This window comes from Coenobita brevimanus, chromosome 92 (assembly GCF_032717465.1).
Source record: "Coenobita brevimanus isolate Jiangsu-jjx chromosome 92, ASM3271746v2, whole genome shotgun sequence".
In the NCBI taxonomy this organism is placed as follows: domain Eukaryota; kingdom Metazoa; phylum Arthropoda; class Malacostraca; order Decapoda; family Coenobitidae; genus Coenobita; species Coenobita brevimanus.
In genome coordinates this window covers 25197927-25217617 of record NC_137045.1, presented here as the reverse complement: position 1 = coordinate 25217617, position 19691 = coordinate 25197927, and positions in this window count along the sequence as shown.

Here is a 19691-nt window from a genome sequence, read left to right as displayed (position 1 = left end):
GTTTACCTCGTGGGTAGCTTGGTAATGTGTCCATACAAACACACACGCACACACACACACACACACACACACACACGCGCACACACACACAGTTTACCTCGTGGGTAGCTTGGGAATGTGTCCATACACACACACACACACACACACACACACCTTACCTCGTGGGTGGCTTTGAAATGTGTCCACACACACACACACACACACACACAGTTTACTTCGTGGGTAGCTTAGGAAAGTGTCCATACACACACACACACACACACACACACACACACACACACACACTTTATCTCATGGGTGGCTTGGAAATGTGTCCACACACACACAAACACACACACACACACACACACACACACACACAGACACACACACACACACACAGACACACACACAAGCGCGCGCAGAGGAATGCAATACACGTCGAAAGGTATTAGCCTGATTTAAATAATACACTATCATGCAGCGGTATATGACAAGGTTACCCCCACCACTCACCTAAAAGCGCCTCTCCCAACAGCTTGATAAATAGTATAAACAAGTGCTCGTGGGCCCTTCGGGCCCCTCGCACTTGCTCCTGTGGAGGGCTCTCGCACTGCTGTATTTTAGTTATAGTTTTGGGCAAAAAATTCTTTGGACATCCTATGTCGGGCGCCGGGAGCGGTGTTTTTTTGGTCAAAATGTGATCGCTCATTAAATATAGTAAAAGTTTTTCAATCGTGATGGAACCAAGTTTTTCACATCAGCGAATATTTTACGATTTTTGTGCCAATTTTGGTGCAATTTGAATGTGTAGTTTCGGCTGCCCAAAACACACACACACACACACACACACACACACACACACACACGGCTAGTCCTATAGTATATTAGATGTAGGAAAGAAAAAATAAAAGGAGGGAAAAGTTAATATACAATACCCTAGTCTAATGAGTTGAAGCAAGCAGGGCGGATAAATGGTTGGTGGTGCCGAGCAGAGTGTGAAGAGTGAGGAATATTAGGACGTAGGAGTACAGTAAACAGTGGAAAATAAAGGCGATGAAGGAATGCACTGTGAACATAATATCAGTTAAATACGTTAGACAAAATATCGCGTAAAATCTGACCGCAACCCTCAACAAAATATTGCATAATACTTGGCCGACAGACATACAGGTCAAGATGTCTTATCACACTGTAACATTTATTTAAGGATATACTGAAGCCTAAGGCTACCACATAGTTTTATTTACAGTTCTTTGATCTAAGAATTATTACGGATTAACTCGAGAGGAACGTGTTTGTATAATTGTGTGTGTGTGTGTGTGTGTGTGTGTGTGTGTGTGTGTGTGTGTGTGCACTTCATGCACCATCAGCATGTCTCATCGAGGTTTTCGTATGACCTACTTTCCCTTTACGTGTTCAGTCTCATGACAGGAATTTATGTAGTTCATTTAATTTTCCTAACGGCTGCATGTCATTTCCTGCAAACTCTTCTGATAAATTTGCACTGAATGACTAACGTAATTCTTAATTCTGCGGCTATACTGTGTTCCAGGCTTCATTCTTTGAGCTGCTGATCATCAGCGTATGAGACGAGTGCCACAGTTGCCAACGATTATTTCATTTAGTGTGGAGTTTGTTACATCTACTTTAAAAATTTCCTTTTAATCCATTTAATATTTTGCAGTCAGTAATTCAATGTTAAGTCACACACATAAACTATGGAATGGAGGCACATTCATGATACCGTGAGTAAAATACATAGCACAACAGACACTTGGGTTTCAGCCAATTACCACCTGGGTTACAAGCCCATCTAGGATGGTGGGAGTTTCATTCATAAAAGAATACCACGGCCTAGAAAGGGTTGCCTTAAGTCGCAACATTTCACAACCTTGGAAAAAAGTGTATCCCTTTCATTGTGGACAAATGTTCATGTAGATCTTCGTGATTTCAGTTTGTGTAATGTCCCTGCCTATTAACTGCCAAGACAGTGCCCAGGCTACTCACTTTCGGTAGCACACTTCCCTTAAGCACAGGAGTTAGTGTGGTTGGACCTTTAGTAGACGATGATCCAACAGGAACGCCCGTGAAATCAACAATAGGATTCATATAGGGTTGGCGGGGGGGTGGCAAATAATTCCACCTCCGTCACATAGTTTTTGGTGAGGTGTAATTTTTGTGCCACCTTATTCATTATATTCGGTGGAGTCCTATATACCTATATGGGGTCCCATGGTCCGCGTCGTCTAAGACAATACCTTGTACAGAATCTGCCAGGCTTTCTCCTATCCCCCACCTGGGGACGCGCCAGGTAGCAGTGGGATCCTGCCCCGGGGACCTTAGGGTCAGGGACCGAATATTAAGGCTGCCAGGGATCGAGCAAGATGGAGAGCCGACATTAGGTGACCAAGCCCATGCATGAAAGCATGTTGGAGCTTTTATAAATGATACGATGATGGGGAGACAACTAATGAATAACTCTGGTTCATTGAGGTGCACAGCATCATCTTCACTTTGCAACATGTGGGGCATGGCAATGGAAGCCTCAACAACTCTGCAAGATACTTTTGCCAAGCATAAGAATCCTGAGAGTCATAAAAATGAAATGTTCCCCCAGGCTAGACCTAATTAGATCATATAGCCCCGCTAGGTGACAGGAAGGTGCTACCCCTCCCGGCAGCATATTTCCGTTCTGTATGCGTACTCGTCTCACCACGGGGAACCCTCAGCCAGGAACGACGCTCGCCCCGTCGTTCCAAAATTAACCATTAGTTTTTCTCGAAAATGTGCTTAATATGTTGCCCAGGTAAAATTACCTAACCTAACCTGCCCCACTAGGGCTGCTTGGCTGAGGTGGCTGGCTGTGGTATTGAGACGAATGCCTATACAGAACGGAAATATGCCTCCCGGCATGGCAGCTGCGGTGCGTGGCTCGAACTAACGACCCCCCGGTCCCTAGTTCGACGCTCTAGCACTGAGCCAACCTGCCCTCATTGAGTCACAAGACAGTTTCAGTGCTATTCTTTGTTGTTTTTAATACATCTAAATCTCAATTCCTATATATTTTGACTGGCCACAATCTTCCATAGGAATATCGTTTAATATTTAACAACATCTTCAATCACACAGTATCATTGAACATACATGGGGTTTCATTCCCTTGGGATTTACCATGGAAAGTTTAAAAATCTGCTTCCAACATATTAGGTGTGTTAAACTGACTCCATGCCATCTTTACTCCTGCACAGCTGGTGGCTTTTATTCACCCCTGTGTAAAGTACAGCCCTTGCGTGGGGGGGGGGCTCCTCACATACAGCTGATCTCATCAGAGTGGAGTCAAAGCCTTTTTGTCTCGTTAACTCGCCTTCTTTTACTACTTCCCTTCAACCTCGGTCTTTTCGCCGCACTGTTGCATTTATCTCTATCCTGCTGCTACTTCAGTGGTCACTGCTCTTTTGAGTTCTGCTTGTATCCCCCCTCCATTACAGTAGGCACATAGCACACGTCTGGCAGCAAAGTCTCATCCCTTTTCTGTCCAGCTCTTTAGTGCAAGAGTTATCTGATAGTCATGTATGCAACAGGGCAACTGTGATACTGTCTTCCTCTGCGTTTTTCACTCTGACAATGACCTCCAGTCATTTAAATGGAATGCGTTCAGGCATCTTGAAATGAACGGATCTTGACCTTCAGTCGTTCTCTCTCTTTTTATTTCGTTGTTGGAGAAATGGTAAGATTATTGTACAAAACGTAGCTACGACGAGAAATGCTACGTACTGTACTGTACAGTCATGGTCGTAAATAATCATCTATCATCTTGTAGCCCGTGCCTCTGGCTGCCTCCTTTATGCGCGGCAAGTCACAGTGGAGCAAGATGGGCTGAGAGGGAGGGGCCAGAGAGAGAAGGGAAGGTGGATGGGGGGACGAGTGATGGTGTAGGGGTGAAGTGAGGGATGGGAGGGAGGGAAAGTAGGGGAGGGAGAATGAATGTGAAGTGGTAGTCACATTATTTGTCTGTTTTCTTTCATTCAGGGCATGATATAAAGGAGTTAATATTCGGTAGATAATGCTGCATTACATCTTGTATACCGGCGTCAGATGACAAGCTTTATATTGGTCGTGATATCAAGGGCTGGCTCATGAGAGAAATGTACTGACGTGTCAGATCAAATATTAGTGCGGAGCCACATATTTGTGTTTATCTGTATATGTTGACTTCGGACGCAGAATGGAAGCTGGATGGCTTTGATTTCCGTAATGTTTAATTGAGACACGTCTTCTACCCTTATATGTACCGGCAATTAATTTTGAAACTAAATATCACATGCAACCTTTGACATAGCTGTGTCCACAGTAAGATCATCCTCTCGGTATACACTTCTCCATACAGTCACCACCATGTCAACTATTTTATGGCACCTCTTTATGAAAAGGCTATTAAAGATAACTGTCCATAAAAGATAAATAAATTTGATGTCTGGACATATGAGTGGATATAATAACGATATGTCTCATAAAATGTTAGAAAGAAAATAAAATCCTACCCAAACTCCCAAAATATATCAATGTCAGTGTTTACCGACACTGGTAAAGCCAAAGCAACAAGGAAAGCCTTAGTAAGTAGTCCTTTTTGGGGGAGGGGGCTTAATGGCCATCACTCTCAATGCGGGGTATTAGGCCAGCCAATATTCCTGGAAAAAACCCAAGCCACACCCGCACCACACAATACAATCGATCTAGGGGGCCAGTCGAGGTGGTAGCACGATAAAAAGCTCGAACGTTGGCTAGACGCACCTCCTCCCCCCTGACAATCGACAGTGGTCTTATGTCCTCACCCCGGTCGGCATCCCGGAGCAGATCGTAGAGGGTGCAATATGTCGTTGCTCCAAGCTGGTACGACCGGATGTGAACGTTGAGAGCCAGGAGGTGTCTATAGGAGGCTACATCTAACCGATCCTTAAGGTCGATAATGGTAGGGCGAGATGGGGCGCCCTCCTCTGTCTGAGGAGGGGGGGACTCACCGACTTCCTCCTTCACTGAGAAGCCGGTCGACGCTTCCTCGGCCACGGAGATGGAAGTAGAAGAGTCCCGCCCCTCCTAATCGTCTGCAGTCTGCTCTGGAGCTTCGTGAATCTCTGCAACGGTCTGGTGGCTAGTCAGGGTCGGTAATAAGCTCCCCTGCTGTCCTACAGTTGAGGGGGGCATCCAGCCTCAGCCTTTTCCGTGGCCTAGATCGGGGTGCCACGGATCTCGAAGCATGGGCCCTGCACTCCCGCCAGCGTGGGACTGTGTGCACATCACGGATGAAGCACTCGGGGATGATTAGGTTAGGCAGCCCATTCTCCTTGAAGAGCTTAGGAAGGAGAACATGCAGGGCCCCTTTTAGGAAGGAGAACATGCAGGGCCCCCTAATCACCCCCACAAAAAGCCTTCGCTGCCGCGATGCACCTCTCGACGATGGTGCTTACCTCCTCTGAACACCCCTGATCCCTGGGCTGGCACTGCCAAACGGTGGGACTCCGCCGTGCATAGGCCGAGCCCTGCACAGCAGCCCCTGCCGGTCCCATAACGTCCCTAGCGTCAGGACCCTTGGGCGTTCCGGAGAGGGAAAACTCCACCGTCTCGTCATTGACGAGGGATCGCTGGAGATGCTGTGGATTTGGTTTAACGATCGCCTGACGGTGAACGAAAATATCAAGGTCAGTGTCCTGGCGTTTCATAAAACCATACTCCGCCCGAACGTTAAACCACACCATGGCGCCTCTGATCTTCGACTGGGCCATAGAAGGCCGAGGCCTGCAGTCTGCCCCCCTCAACGGGTCGTGAGCAGCAGCAGGAGAGGTTGAAGCAGGAGCAAGATTGGCACGTCCGTGCTCTGTCATGACTCGTCGCTCTCTCAAGTAGTCCATTTCTTTTTTTTTCTTTTTTTTCTTTTTTTTGGCCTATCGACTATTGGGGCCAAAGCCCCTGGTCATTAAGGCCATATATAATTCTGTACATACATACTGTATACACATATATACATATACATATACAAACATATTATATATATATATATATATATATATATATATATATATATATATATATATATGTGTGTATGTGTATATACATATATATATATATATACATATATATATATATATATATATATATATATATATATATATATATATATATAAAGAGTCTAAAACTGATTACCTAACAGAGAAATCGCTAACCTATACTAAATCCTAAAGAGACAAATAGCTAAACCAACCCTAATGGTAAAAATATCTCGACCAAGAGAACACCATCGACTGCAGATATGTAATGCCTTTCTACATTACATACCTGCACTCATCACCTTGGGACTGTCAGTCGAGGCACAACCTAATGTAAGGGACATCAATATATGAAAGGGAACCAGACAAGTTAGGAACATTTCCATATACGTCAGCTGTCGGTCCCAATTAGGACAACTTAATCAAGATTGTATAATGTATTTACATAATATGTACAAAAAGTGAAGATCCTCGCCCAACAAACCACCATCGACTGCAAGTGCCCAATACCTCTCTATATTACACACTTGCACTCATCAGCTGGTGACTGTCAGGCGAGGAACCGGGTTTAATGTAGGGGACGGGACTTCTATATTGGAAACAGATTAGTCGTAAGCAGGAACTATTTCATATATGTCAACTGTCAACCCTAATTAACAGTATAATATTTACATATTTACAATTGATATAAACCAAAACCATATACTAAAAAAGTCACATCACTCTGATCAATCCAGTCTCTCTTAAGAAAGCCATCAATTTATCAGTCATAACAATGTCCCCATCACCCAGGATGGTGGAAAGGGTGAAGGGGACCTCTGCTGCGCCGCAGTAATTTATAAGGGAAGCACGTTCACGAATGAATCGCCCACAGCGCAGGATGATATGACTGATAGATAACACCGCATCACAGATGTCACATTGCGGTGGGAAGCGTCTTTCCATATAAGGCTTCATATAAGTTAAAATGGTGGCATTAAGCCGCAAACGCGCCAACACTTTTTCTTCAAGGCGACTGGGACGGTTGGCAGTTTCAGGTCCACTGACCTTGCCACAGAAGATTTACTGATTTTTTTCCGAGAAAGAGACGACCGTAGATCACGAGGAACGTCCTAAGTCTCCTCGAGCTCTAATATCTGTAGCTCAGCCAAGCGTTTATGATGTTGGAAACGCTGGTCATAATTGGCTGAGCTACTTACATGAGAAAAACTCTTGGCGAGGATGCTAGCAACGTCCACGGGATTGTCATAGATGGTGTTGTTCACCTGCAGGGTGGTCACAGGGAAGTATGGGCCCCTAATATTTATTATTCTTATAGTGGACCAGGCCTTACTTAGTGGTGTAGTACGAGTCACCGTGGTCAGAAAGTACCGCAAGGAGTCACGTTTGGCCCTTCTTATTATTCTCCTTGCCTCAGTCCGTGCATGTTTGTAAGCAATAAAATTTTCCTCAGTGGGCTGACTATCAAAAATCCTGTATCTCCTATTGCGTTTCCTTGATGCTTGTCGGCAATCCGGTGTCCACCAAAGTGCTATATGCTTCGCATGAACTGTAGGAGTCTTGGAAATAGCAGCCTCAGCCGCGTGTAATATGGATCTGGTTAAATTTTCGACCTTAACATCTATGGTCTCCCCAGATATATCTAACTAGGCGATCCTTGAGAAGGATCCCCAATATGCTTTCTTATAGTTAAATTTTGGAGGTGGAGGGTCCAAAACGATGTTGCGTGTATAAGAAAGACAGATGTGTAAATGATCACTTCCCAAGGAGTCGTCATAAGGGTCCCACGAGAAATCTTGATGTATACCAGGGGAGGCCAGATATAAGTCAATGGCCGAAAATTTACCAGTACGATCATCTACACGAGTCGCTCTACCATCGTTCAGAAGACAGATGTTGGACTACATGCTCCCAACGACCATCGATCCTCAAGCTACCCCATTGATAGTGATGGATCTTAAAGTCGCCCAACACTAACTTATTTCTCGGAAGATGTTCTTGGGTGACTGCCTTCTCCTCTCTTCCGTCCTTGCTTCCTTCCTCTTCTGCCTTTCCTTCCTTGATTATTTCCTCTTCCTTTCGCCTATGGGTGACTCTACACTGAGTGAGGAGCCAGTGGTTTCCTGTACTACACCAGGAAACCATTTACGACGATGGGTGGTAACCATGTAACCAAATTATGACGCCTGGTGGTTTAGTGGGTAATTAAGGTTTTCCAATCGGATTGAGACTGTGTAGGTTTATATCCAAGGGGTGGTTGAAGTTTACTACTCATGTAATGAGACTCAGGGATGAGTGAGGCCGGTCACCCTCATCTTAAATGTCAGGACCTACTTGCCTAGGCCCCGGCTCCTACGCTCCTCATGGGTAACAGGAATAGATGAATGAATTTATATATATATATATATATATATATATATATATATATATATATATATATATATATATATATATATATATATATATATAGCATCGAAAGAATAATGCAAGAATAATGACCAGAATGCACTTTAGGTATGACATGGATGTGAAGTAAATAATGAAACTGTTCTACAGTGAAAAAAAAAAAAAAAGCATTAAAATTTAAAGGAAAATAAGCAGTGATGAAATGCGGTGGTGTAACACAATAATACCTAATATCAAACACCCAAATCGCTCAGGCAGGCCACCATGACAAATAAAAGCTGTTATCATGGGCATAGTATACTCGTAATCTGAACCGCCAACAGCGACGTATACGAAACCCAGCGGTTCTTCAGAACTAAAGGGGCAGTAGCCAATCATATTTATTATCAGGCGTAGTAGGCTGCCAACCATGGGCACACCGAACTTTTGTCTGGGCATCATATGTAATGCAACGCCAGTCAAAGAAGGTGTTCCTCATGGACAGAAGAAACAGCGAGGTTGCACTACGAGGACAGATCATCGGTCTTCGAGAGTGGATTAAGTATCCGGGCCGACGAATCAGGCATATCAACTAGGACTGTGGCAAAGTGGATACGAAGATGGCAAGAATCTGGAGATCTGACTAATCAGGTATGTAGTCATACGGTGAACAACACTGCATTCCTCTTGCACCATTTTTAATTAGTGAACTAATTTAGCCACGTTCCTCTATTGTTTTCTAAGGGCAGTAAATATGCCATATTGTTATCTCCGCCGGGAGGTTTATTTTCTGCGTGTCTGTCTGTATGTCTATGTAATTCACCGTGTCGGTCAGGATCACTTGATGGTCATGATCGTCAGCTTTTACCCTCTCGGAAGGGAGCTGAGAGCTCATATAGTCCGATCTAAGGGCAAGGCTGTGACCTTCACACACGCACACACCCGTCCCCTTGCTCAAGGGGAACAGTAACCACCCACTTCGTCAGTGAAACTTTTCGCAACCTGAGCGAGGCGCGAACTTCCGTCCACCAGTTGGCAAGCGGGAACGTTACCACTGCACCAGCGAGCGGTGTGTGTGTGTGTGTGTGTGTGTGTGTGTGTGTGTGTGTGTGTGTGTGTGTGTGTGTGTTTGTGTGTGTGTGTTTGTGTGTGTGTGTGTGTGTGTGTGTGTGTGTGTGTGTGTGTGTGTGTGTGTGTCTGAGTGTGTGTGTGTGTGTGTGTGTGTGTGTGTGTGTGTGTGTGTCTGAGTGTGTGTGTGTCTGTGTGTGTGTGTGTCTGTGTGTGTGTGTGGGTGTGGGTGTGTGTGTGTGTCTGAGTGTGTCTGTGTGTGTGTCTGTGTGTGTGTGTCTGTGTGTGTCTGTGTGTGTTTGTGTGTGTGTGTGTATGTGTGTGTGTGTGCATGTGTGTGTCTGAGTGTGTGTGTGTGCATCTGTGTGTGTGTGTGTGTGTGTGTCTGAGTGTGTGTGTGTTTGTGTGTGTGTGTGTGTGTGTGTGTGTGTGTGTGTGTGTCTGAGTGTGTGTGTGTGTATGTGTGTCTGAGTGTATGTGTGTGTGTGTGTGGGTGTGTGTCTGAGTGTGTGTGTGTGTGTGTGTGTGTGTGTGTGTGTGTGTGTGTGTGCGTGTGCGTGCGTGCATGCATGTGTGTGTATGTGCCTGCGTCCGTGCGTATGTGTGTGTGTGTGTGTGTGTGTGTGTGTGTGTGTGTGTGTGTGTCTTACACAAAAACTGATGAACAGATTTTCATTAAACTTGGTGGAGGGATGGAGCATGAGGCAGGAAGAACCCATTAATTTTTGGAGTGCATCGGGTTAAAGGGGCACTCGGTAGAGCGCATACATCCGTCAACTACTGAATGGATGTTCGTGAAACTTTGTTGAGGGATGGGCCATGGGCCAGGAAATAACCCGTTAAATTCTGGAGTGGATCCGGATAAAGGAGCACTCAAATGGAGTGCATACCACCGCAAAGGAATGTTGGGCCTTTGCGGAGGTATGCACTCTATTGAGTGCCCTGCTAGTTATTATTGTATTTGTAGCTTTCCCATATTGCCCACCACGTTTGGGTAGGGGCTCGTGTTGGGCCTTTGCGGAGGTATGCACTCTATTGAGTGCCCTTCTTGTTATTATTGTATTTGTAGATTTCCCATATTGCCCACCACGTTTGGGTAGGGGCCCGTGGGTAGGCTGTCGTGGCCCAGATTTTCAAGTGAAAGGTGACAAGTGTGTCCACCCTCATGGCATTACGTGAGTCTGTGACCCCAGCCCCCTCGGGGAGACTGGCACCTCTGCGCATGGCATGGCTTTCTACCAAGAAATGTTTATAACTTTTTGCCAGTGCTATTTAGATTATATTTTTAAGCTTTAGCCCTTTTTGACATACGTATATACCTGATAAATGTATTATTTCCTTAGAAACACTAAATACGTAATATAATAAATGGGAACTGGGGTTGTAAATCTTCCCAAGAAGTTTGTCAGTTCGTGGGTTTCATCTGTCCTACATACTGAGGAACACCGACTTTGTCTCTAAATCTCCGCCTCGCCCTAGAAAAGACAGTACGTAAATGTTAATGAGGGTTTGCATATGTGGCATTTCCTTGAGGGTCACAACATTGCTATTACTGAATCACCTACACACCCCAAAGGCTCTCATATCACTCAAACCGAAACCTATTCCCACACATAACCCCACTTAGTGTAATACTAATCTGCCCTAACTACTCATTCAAGGACGTAGGAAAATGTTTGCAGAGAGATCGACATACTTTCGATCGTCTGACAACGTAAATAACTGCATTCCACAGCAAAACGACCACGCTCACGAGTGACAACACGCCAGCAGGACGCAGCGTTACTACGTGCGACACAGGAATCACCACTAACAAAATTTGCAGTGGCACTCTGGGAGAGACTAGGACTAGAAGTCTCTCTCTCTACAGTCCGTCGGCGGTTACATGAGGCGGGAATACATCATAGGGTTCCCGCGAAAAAGGAGAGCCTCACAGAAGCGCATCGTGCTGCCAGGCTGGAATTTGCCTGCCACAATAAGAACCAAAAGCTAGACTTCTGGTCACGGGTTTTCTCTGACGAGAAAACTCTCCGATCGTCCGATCATGGTAAGGTTCATGTGTGGAGGAGAAATACTACCTTATAAGATGTTTAATATATTGATGTTTGACCTAAAAGCACTGCCGCAACCAGTGTTTCATATAGCTTGAGAGAGAGAGAGAGAGAGAGAGAGAGCGCTGGAGTAAATCTCGGCAATCGACATCCTCTACTGGGGAGGTAAAAAACATCACACTCCCGAACCCATTATTGCTCACAAAAGCAACTTCTCTCGAGTCACATTTAATGGTTATTCGTTTTCGGTATTAAAAGTAGGTTATGGAACGTAAGAAAGGTCGATTTTTCACGCAGTTTAATCAAAATTACAATAAAATCATAACTTTGTAGTGGATAAGTAAGGAGTCGGTATGGTTAAACAGGCGCCTTCACACGAATGAAGAGATTCGCCGCTGGGTTTAAACACTTAAAATTTCACACAGTTTTCATTTAACTTTCATAATTTTCTTTTTTAGATTGATCCTATATATATACACAATCTTCACGAGAGTGTGACAATGTTTGGAATGGGTATGTGGAAGGATCAAGTGAATCTGTATTTCTTTCCCAGGAAGGGTGGTGGGTATGTCGATCGGCGAAATTTGCGCCAGCTGGAAAAAAACGGCTGTAGTACTGTAATACCTACACCAAAATATCATAAATCACTTAGGATTAGGCTTACGAACTCGGTGATTTACTGTGAAATAGGCTTTCATAATCACATCAGCAATAATACGAATGGTGTGTCAAATTAAAAATCACTTATCTATTACTTAATAGAAACGATAGTTTTGTTGACCAATGAATCGATTACCCAGCACATTTGGGAAGGACAAATAAGTCTTTAAAATGTAGTATAGCATATACCACCCAGTCTGTAAGGTGTAATTATGCAAGAAAATACAAGAAACACTACTTCCACCTCTTCACTAGACAACGGTTGTTCCTCCTATAACTATTTTTTATACATTAAAGCATTTTCCAAACAAAGTAGGATAAGTTTCAACTAAAGGAGGAAGCCAGAACCAAAACTAACTCCCATAACGTAATATTCTTTTTTAGCTCTAGTCGAGCAAACACCTACGAGACCAGAAGTGGACATCAGTGTGCAATGTATGGGGATGGATATATATCCATGGAGTGGGAAATATTACGAGAATATTTGGAAATTCTTAAGGAATTTGTCCTACCTTCCCTGCTGGAGCGACATCCCATCCCACCAGGTCCCATCATATTCGTCCATGATCGGTGCCCAGTTCACATGGTACATGCAGTCCAGGAGTGGTTTGCTACAAAGCAGGGGCGCACCCAGGAAGGGGGGGGAGGCTCGGGCCCGGGCCCCCGCTTAGCTCTCTGGGTCCTTATATTTATATATATTTTTTTCGATAACAGCAAAACATGAAAAACTGGCACGCACAAACAAAGAGTAACACATGAGCCAGCAGCTCTCTGACTCTAAACCTGCATATGACCTTCCAGTAATTATCGGATTACCTGATCTCACCTCACTACGGGTCCCCCCCCCCCAACTCCGACTTAGAAAATTCCTGGGTGCGCCCCTGCTACAAAGGAAAATCTTCAGCTCTTGGACTGGCCTACCAAGGGTTGCGACTGCAACCCAACTGAAAGTATCTGGGCGAATATGGTTAACACATGGGAGCCAGAAAGAGAAGGGACAGCCAAGCAGTTAATGGAACATATACGTCGAGAATGGGAATCTCTGCGGGGAAAGCCGCACATTGTGAGAAATGTCGTCTCCAGCATGCCTGATAGACTCCGTGATGATAATTATTGTGCAGGAGAGAGGATGGACCCATTACTAAACACATCTCAATTTTCCTTTTTCATATTATATTGTTGCGGATTAACAAATGCTCCTAATACTGTATGTTGAGAGATTTAGGTAATGCTGTTAAGGTGAGCGTAGTAGCTCATCAGTAGAGCGCTAACTCGCCGTCCATAAGGTAGGGAGTTGGGGCCCATGCGGTGCTACATGGCCTTCGATGCCTACGCGATTATATATATATATATATATATATATATATATATATATATATATATATATATATATATATATATATATATATAAAGACAAGTAGGCCTATTCCGTATACCTTGCCCGTGAAACATGAATACTGTGGGTATCTTATTGGAGTGGGATTAAAATTCTAATGATAAACTTTTCTCCTCTAGCGGGCGGCAAAATCTACCATATGGCTATTCTGGTTAAATAGGTGACCATTTTATTAATGTTAGTGATAATCTCACGGTTATCGATCTGCCAGGCATTTCTGATGTTGCTTACCACTACACACAACAATGCCATTGGTTTCAGTTGCCTGGTGCTATAATGTAACACTCTAACCAAGTCTGTTAATTGAACACTGTAATGAATTTGACTGTGTACAAATACTCTGTACCTGATTATAGTTTTATAGCTTGATTTTTACTAGATTCATGATACAGCATACGTAGTATAAGGGGCTTGCTGAAACCGAATTGTCTGAGCATAATAACGCAGTATGGTGGTGTACCGGCTTAGAGATGAAAGTGAGATATGTGGAGGGAAGCGTAGTCTAGCAGATACTGTAAGAGCTGATCAAGGACTGCTGAAGTGGTCTGATCATGTGGAATTCATGAACAGCAGGACTGGTGAAATGGATGTAAGAATCACAGGTGGAGGGCGCAAAAGAGAGGAGAGCAAAGATATGGAAGAATACTGGGAGACAGGCTTTGTGTGGCGGAAGTTTTTCAGATACAGTATTATGAATCTGACGACACTAGCTCAGAAGGACTAGGCCGATACGGCAATGCTTTCTTAAGTTCCCCAAATATATTACCACTGTGCCAGGAATCGAACCCGGGACTCTCAGATGAGATCCAGCCAGCAGTCCACTACACCACGACCAGGTAAGTGTTATCCCACATTGTCACAATCATCTTTCTTCTCTCTTAAGAACACCGTTATACTTTTTCCCAATATGGATCAGTTTCATTAGCGACTTCACTTCCTTGTCTTACCTAAACTGCATTCCAGGCATTGTTCCTGCATCATAATATATATATATATATATATATATATATATATATATATATATATATATATATATATATGAGGCCCTGCACGCCACAAGAGGTAAAGCGCCATACCATCTGAAACCTGTTTATTTCCACCAGCTGCTTCCTCAAACACTATCCTATGACTGCACAAAGTCGTTTTGCTCAATTCTAATTAGTGCAGTCAGGGTGAAAGTCTAAAGTGAGCAAAGTGACTTTGTGCAGTCATAGGGTACTGTTTGAGGGAGCAGCTGGTCAAAAAAAAAAAAAAAAAATTTTCAGATGGTATGGCGCTTTCCCCTTTGTAGTGTGCAGGGCCTCATATATAAATATATATATATATATATATATATATATATATATATATATATATATATATATATATTTTCATTCATTGCCAGACGCCATGTATCCCAAACGGGGTGGTCAAGGGCTTAGAGTTAATTGTTTTACAGGGAGGGGCACTAATCCTTCACCAACCCCACTTGACACGTAGGGATGGCAACAGCATCTGGTGTTCCCAGGCGGTCACCCATCCGAGTACTAACCAGACCCAAGAATATATATATATATATATATATATATATATATATATATATATATATATATATATATATATATATATATATATATATATATATATATATATATATATATATATATATATATATATATATATATATATATATATATATATATATATATATATATATATAATCATCAGCCGTTTGAGTATCCACTACAGGACCGGCCTATCCCGACGAACTCGGGACGATACAGCCAATGTACCTGTACCAAGTGGAGTAGGCTGTCTGGTATAGATTGTATGTAGGGTGAGAAGTGCTTGTAGTGTTGGAGTGGCTTTGGATGTATGTGTAGTCTGTGAACCAAGTGTAATCGGCCCGCGCAAGCCGACTGGATGCAAGCATACTTTACAGTAAGCGACACTGGTTCAACCATAGCACCCCTTGTGTCCGCCAATGCAGTACGTGGCCGTGTGAACACTCCCAAAGTTTATTACCCTGGCGGGGCGCGCACCCTAGTTCACCCGTGTACGAAACGCACACTGCACCAGTGTACCACAGAGGCTCGTGTATATATATATATATATATATATATATATATATATATATATATATATCATTTCCTTTGGCACCCTCGGGGATGCATAGGGCCTCGATGAACTCACACCACCACATCCTATCTTGTGCTAACTCCTCAAGATCTCCCCAACACTCATCTCCAGCTTCCCGACTCATTGTCCTCACCCACGTCTCTTTTGGCCTTCCTCTACCTCTCCTACCAAGTGCCACCCACCCTGGTGTACCTCGTACTATTCCCTGTCTCCTATACACATGTCCTAGCCACTGCCATTGTGAGAACCTAACATATTCATCGACCGGCTGCACTCCCGTTATTTCTCTAATTCTACTATTTGGTATCCTTTCCCACCACTTAACTCCTAATATTCTTCTAAGTGCTTTGTTTTCAAACACCAAGAATTTATTTTCCATAGTCACTGTGCTGTACCAAGACTCGTGTCCATAAATTAAGATACTCCTAACCATTACCTTATAAAGTTTGATTTTTGTATGCACAGAAAAATTGTTATTATTCCAAATATTTTTAAGCATTCCCATTGCCTGATTAGCCTTCTTTAACCTTTCCTCGAATTCAAAGTTCAAAGAACCATCCTTGGCTAAATATTTAAACCTATCAACTTGCTTTACAACCATACCTCCAATTACACATTCCTGAGCATTTTCCATATTCATATTAATTATTTCAGTTTTTCCACAATTAATAACCAAACCCACCTTGAGACCTTCACTCACCAAACAGTCCAACACTCTCTGCATCTCTTCTGGCCCATCACAAATCAAAACTATATCATCTGCATAATCTAAATCCAAAAGTTTCCTGTTCTCTCCCCAAAGTATACCTGCACCGGTTTCTGTTCCAACGCGTTTCATAATGTAATCAATGACCAATATAAATAGTAAAGGCGATAGAACACCACCTTGAATTACTCCGGACTTGACTTCAAACGAATCACTCAGAAAACCATCAACCATCACTTTACAAAATGTGTCCTCATGCATGTTCATAATGACCCTCACAAACTCCTCTGGTATTCCATAATGTCTCATGATCTTCCCCATAGTCTCTTTCGAAACACTATCAAAAGCCTTTTCAAAATCAACAAAACAAAGACTTAACGGTACTCTCATTTCATTAACTTGCTGCATCAAATGCCTAACTATAAAGATCTGATTATTGCAACCACGTCCCTTTCTAAAACTAGCCTGTTCATCCCTCAGAATACCCTCAACCACCGGCTCCAACCTATTTAACAACACTCTACTGAAAACTTTCAAAGCTATCGGTGACAAAGAGATTCCCCTCCAATTACCACATTCACTCAGGTCTCCCTTCTTCGGAACTTTAACAATTACACCATTCTTCCAAACTGATGGTAGTAACCCCGTCACCCATATCTTATTGAATAGCTTGGTCAAGATCATTATTACTCTATCCCCCTCCACTTTAAACATTTCCTGAAATAACCCACCCTCCCCTGGTGCCTTATTATTCTTTAACTGTTTTACTGCTTTCTCCACTTCTGCAAGCCTCAACTCTCCTGTTTTTATATTTAAATCTTCCTGAGCAGACGGTATATCCTCTTCTGGTGGTATTGGTCTATTAAGAAGTCTCAAAATGCTCTTTCCATCGATTTTTAATATCTCCATCTTTGGTCAATAAATTTCCTTCCCTGTCTCTAACTGGTATTTCCTTGCGTTTACCTGCATTACCACTCAGTTCTCTAATCGATTCAAATGCTATTCTTTGACTCTGTCCATCATTTTTGTTTATTAAGATTTCAGTCTCTGCAACCTTTTCATACACACATCTTCTTTTATCTCTCCTAGCTAACCTTCTTACTTCTGAATTCAAACTCCAGTACGCAGCTCTTGCTAATTCAATCTCTCGTTCATCAACGCATTGCATCTCACTCCTCAATTTAGCCTCACCTCTCTTTTTTATCATATCCCACGTTTCCTCTGATATCCATTTCTTTCTCCTGAATCTATGTCTCCTTCCAATCGTACATTCAGCAGTCTCATGCAAAACTTTGTTCACATCCTCCCACATCTCATCTACACTTCTCTCCCCCTCTTCCGTTTCCAACACCAAAAACCTGTTTCTGCATTCTAATCTGAATTCCTCCTTTTCTTCTCCTTCCCTTCTAAGCTTAACAATATATATATATATATATATATATATATATATATATATATATAGAGAGAGAGAGAGAGAGAGAGAGAGAGAGAGAGAGGCAATATATATAGATAGATTTATAGATTAGATAGATATATGTTGATATATATGGACTGATAGATAGGATGAATATGTTCATCCTCCATTACTGTACTCGTATACGTTGCGCTAGGCAAGTCATATTTTGGCCCGTGTCAAGCAAGGCCTGCTTCGGACCAACAGCACCCCTGAACATCCAAAACGAAGCATCCAACTCCCTGATTGGTCCCAGGACCATCACATTAAATTGAGCTCGACTTACAGGCACATGTTCAATTACATTACATCTTTTCTATACGCACTACGCAGATCACTGCAATGTAGTTGTCAGTACCTGATCACTATGCCGGGGTTCCTCCAACCCATTCGAGTCTTAATACGACGATGTAAACAAACACAGTTCTGCCACATCTATCAAACCGCCACAAGTCGGTGTAGTATTTACAAGTGAATCCGACTGTACAGTACGATAATTATCGTACACATGGCAACACTGGCCGCTGAGCGGTCGCAGGCTAAATTAATCACGATGTTGCCAGACAAATGGAAAAGCGCCACATTCAGTTTCAAAACTCAGTGAACTGTAGGTGAACAGTTCAAAATTTCGAGCTGTAATGGATGACAAAACGCGCTATTTAAAGGATATAGCCTAAGGTCCGAATGCATACACAACTGGCGAAGTCCTATGACAGAGAAGCTAGGTACGGTAAAAAATGGTTGCTGTTTGGTATGTACTGTACAGTTCTCAACGTGGAGAGGACAAGGAATTTTGATCATTATTATGGAACTATCGCGTATTTCAACCAGTCTCCTCTCCACAAACTCTTCAATCTGTACAAATCTTTGGATGGAATAATCACGTATTCATGTTGCCACCTGCCAGCCTCCATCTCCCGCCAATCCACCCCCGCAAGGCAGTGTAAGCTGACTGGACTAAACCGACCTCAACGGCTCAAAACCTCGTTCTGAGTATCTGATCTGGGATTTTGCAGTAATCCAGGGTTTAAAAGAGAAACCTGAATTTGGACTTAAGATTCTGTTATAACAATTCATTACTTTTCTGTAAATCATCACTATTTAGCAGGGCTTCATAAAATTCTGGTTTTACCTCATCCGGTCCTGCTGATTTTCCATTTTTTTTAACTTTTTCAAAGCATTTTTAACACACATTTAGTTGCGTGTAACTATCGCCTTCAGCGATAGTGATTATCAACATTTCTTCAGGGAGTCACTTCGGTTTTGGTTTATAACAGTCTATGGGAATTTCATGTTAAGTTTGATACATGTCTTTCCTGTGTTCCAACTTTCACATATTCTATTGTCATGTTTTTGGTACATTTGTGTCCAGTATTCCTCAACCTTTCTGCGTCCACACTTATCAACTGACTGTCATAATAAAACGGAAGTTTCATTCATACTTTTAACACTTGTCCTTAACGAATATGTTTTCTGATATTTTTTTTCCTTTTGCTTTGCCTTCATTGATCTCATTTGTCATTTTCAAATCATTTTTCCAAATTTCGTCTTTTATCATCTTTTGTACATACACTTTTCGCCTTTGGTCCACATAGCTACTGACGACAATATTTCTTTTTCAACTGCGTCTGCCCTCCTTCTTCTCTTGTTATACCGGTAGCTTATTCTTAATCTAATTTCCTTGTCATCATTTCTCCATGGTGGTTCTTTTATTCCATTACATACATTTATTTTTCTATTATACACTCTTACGAGGGCTTTGTCTGTCTTTACCTTTAATCAGATTATTCCTCAGTTCCAGACTTTCACCACTGTTTTCTGCCTTGATCGC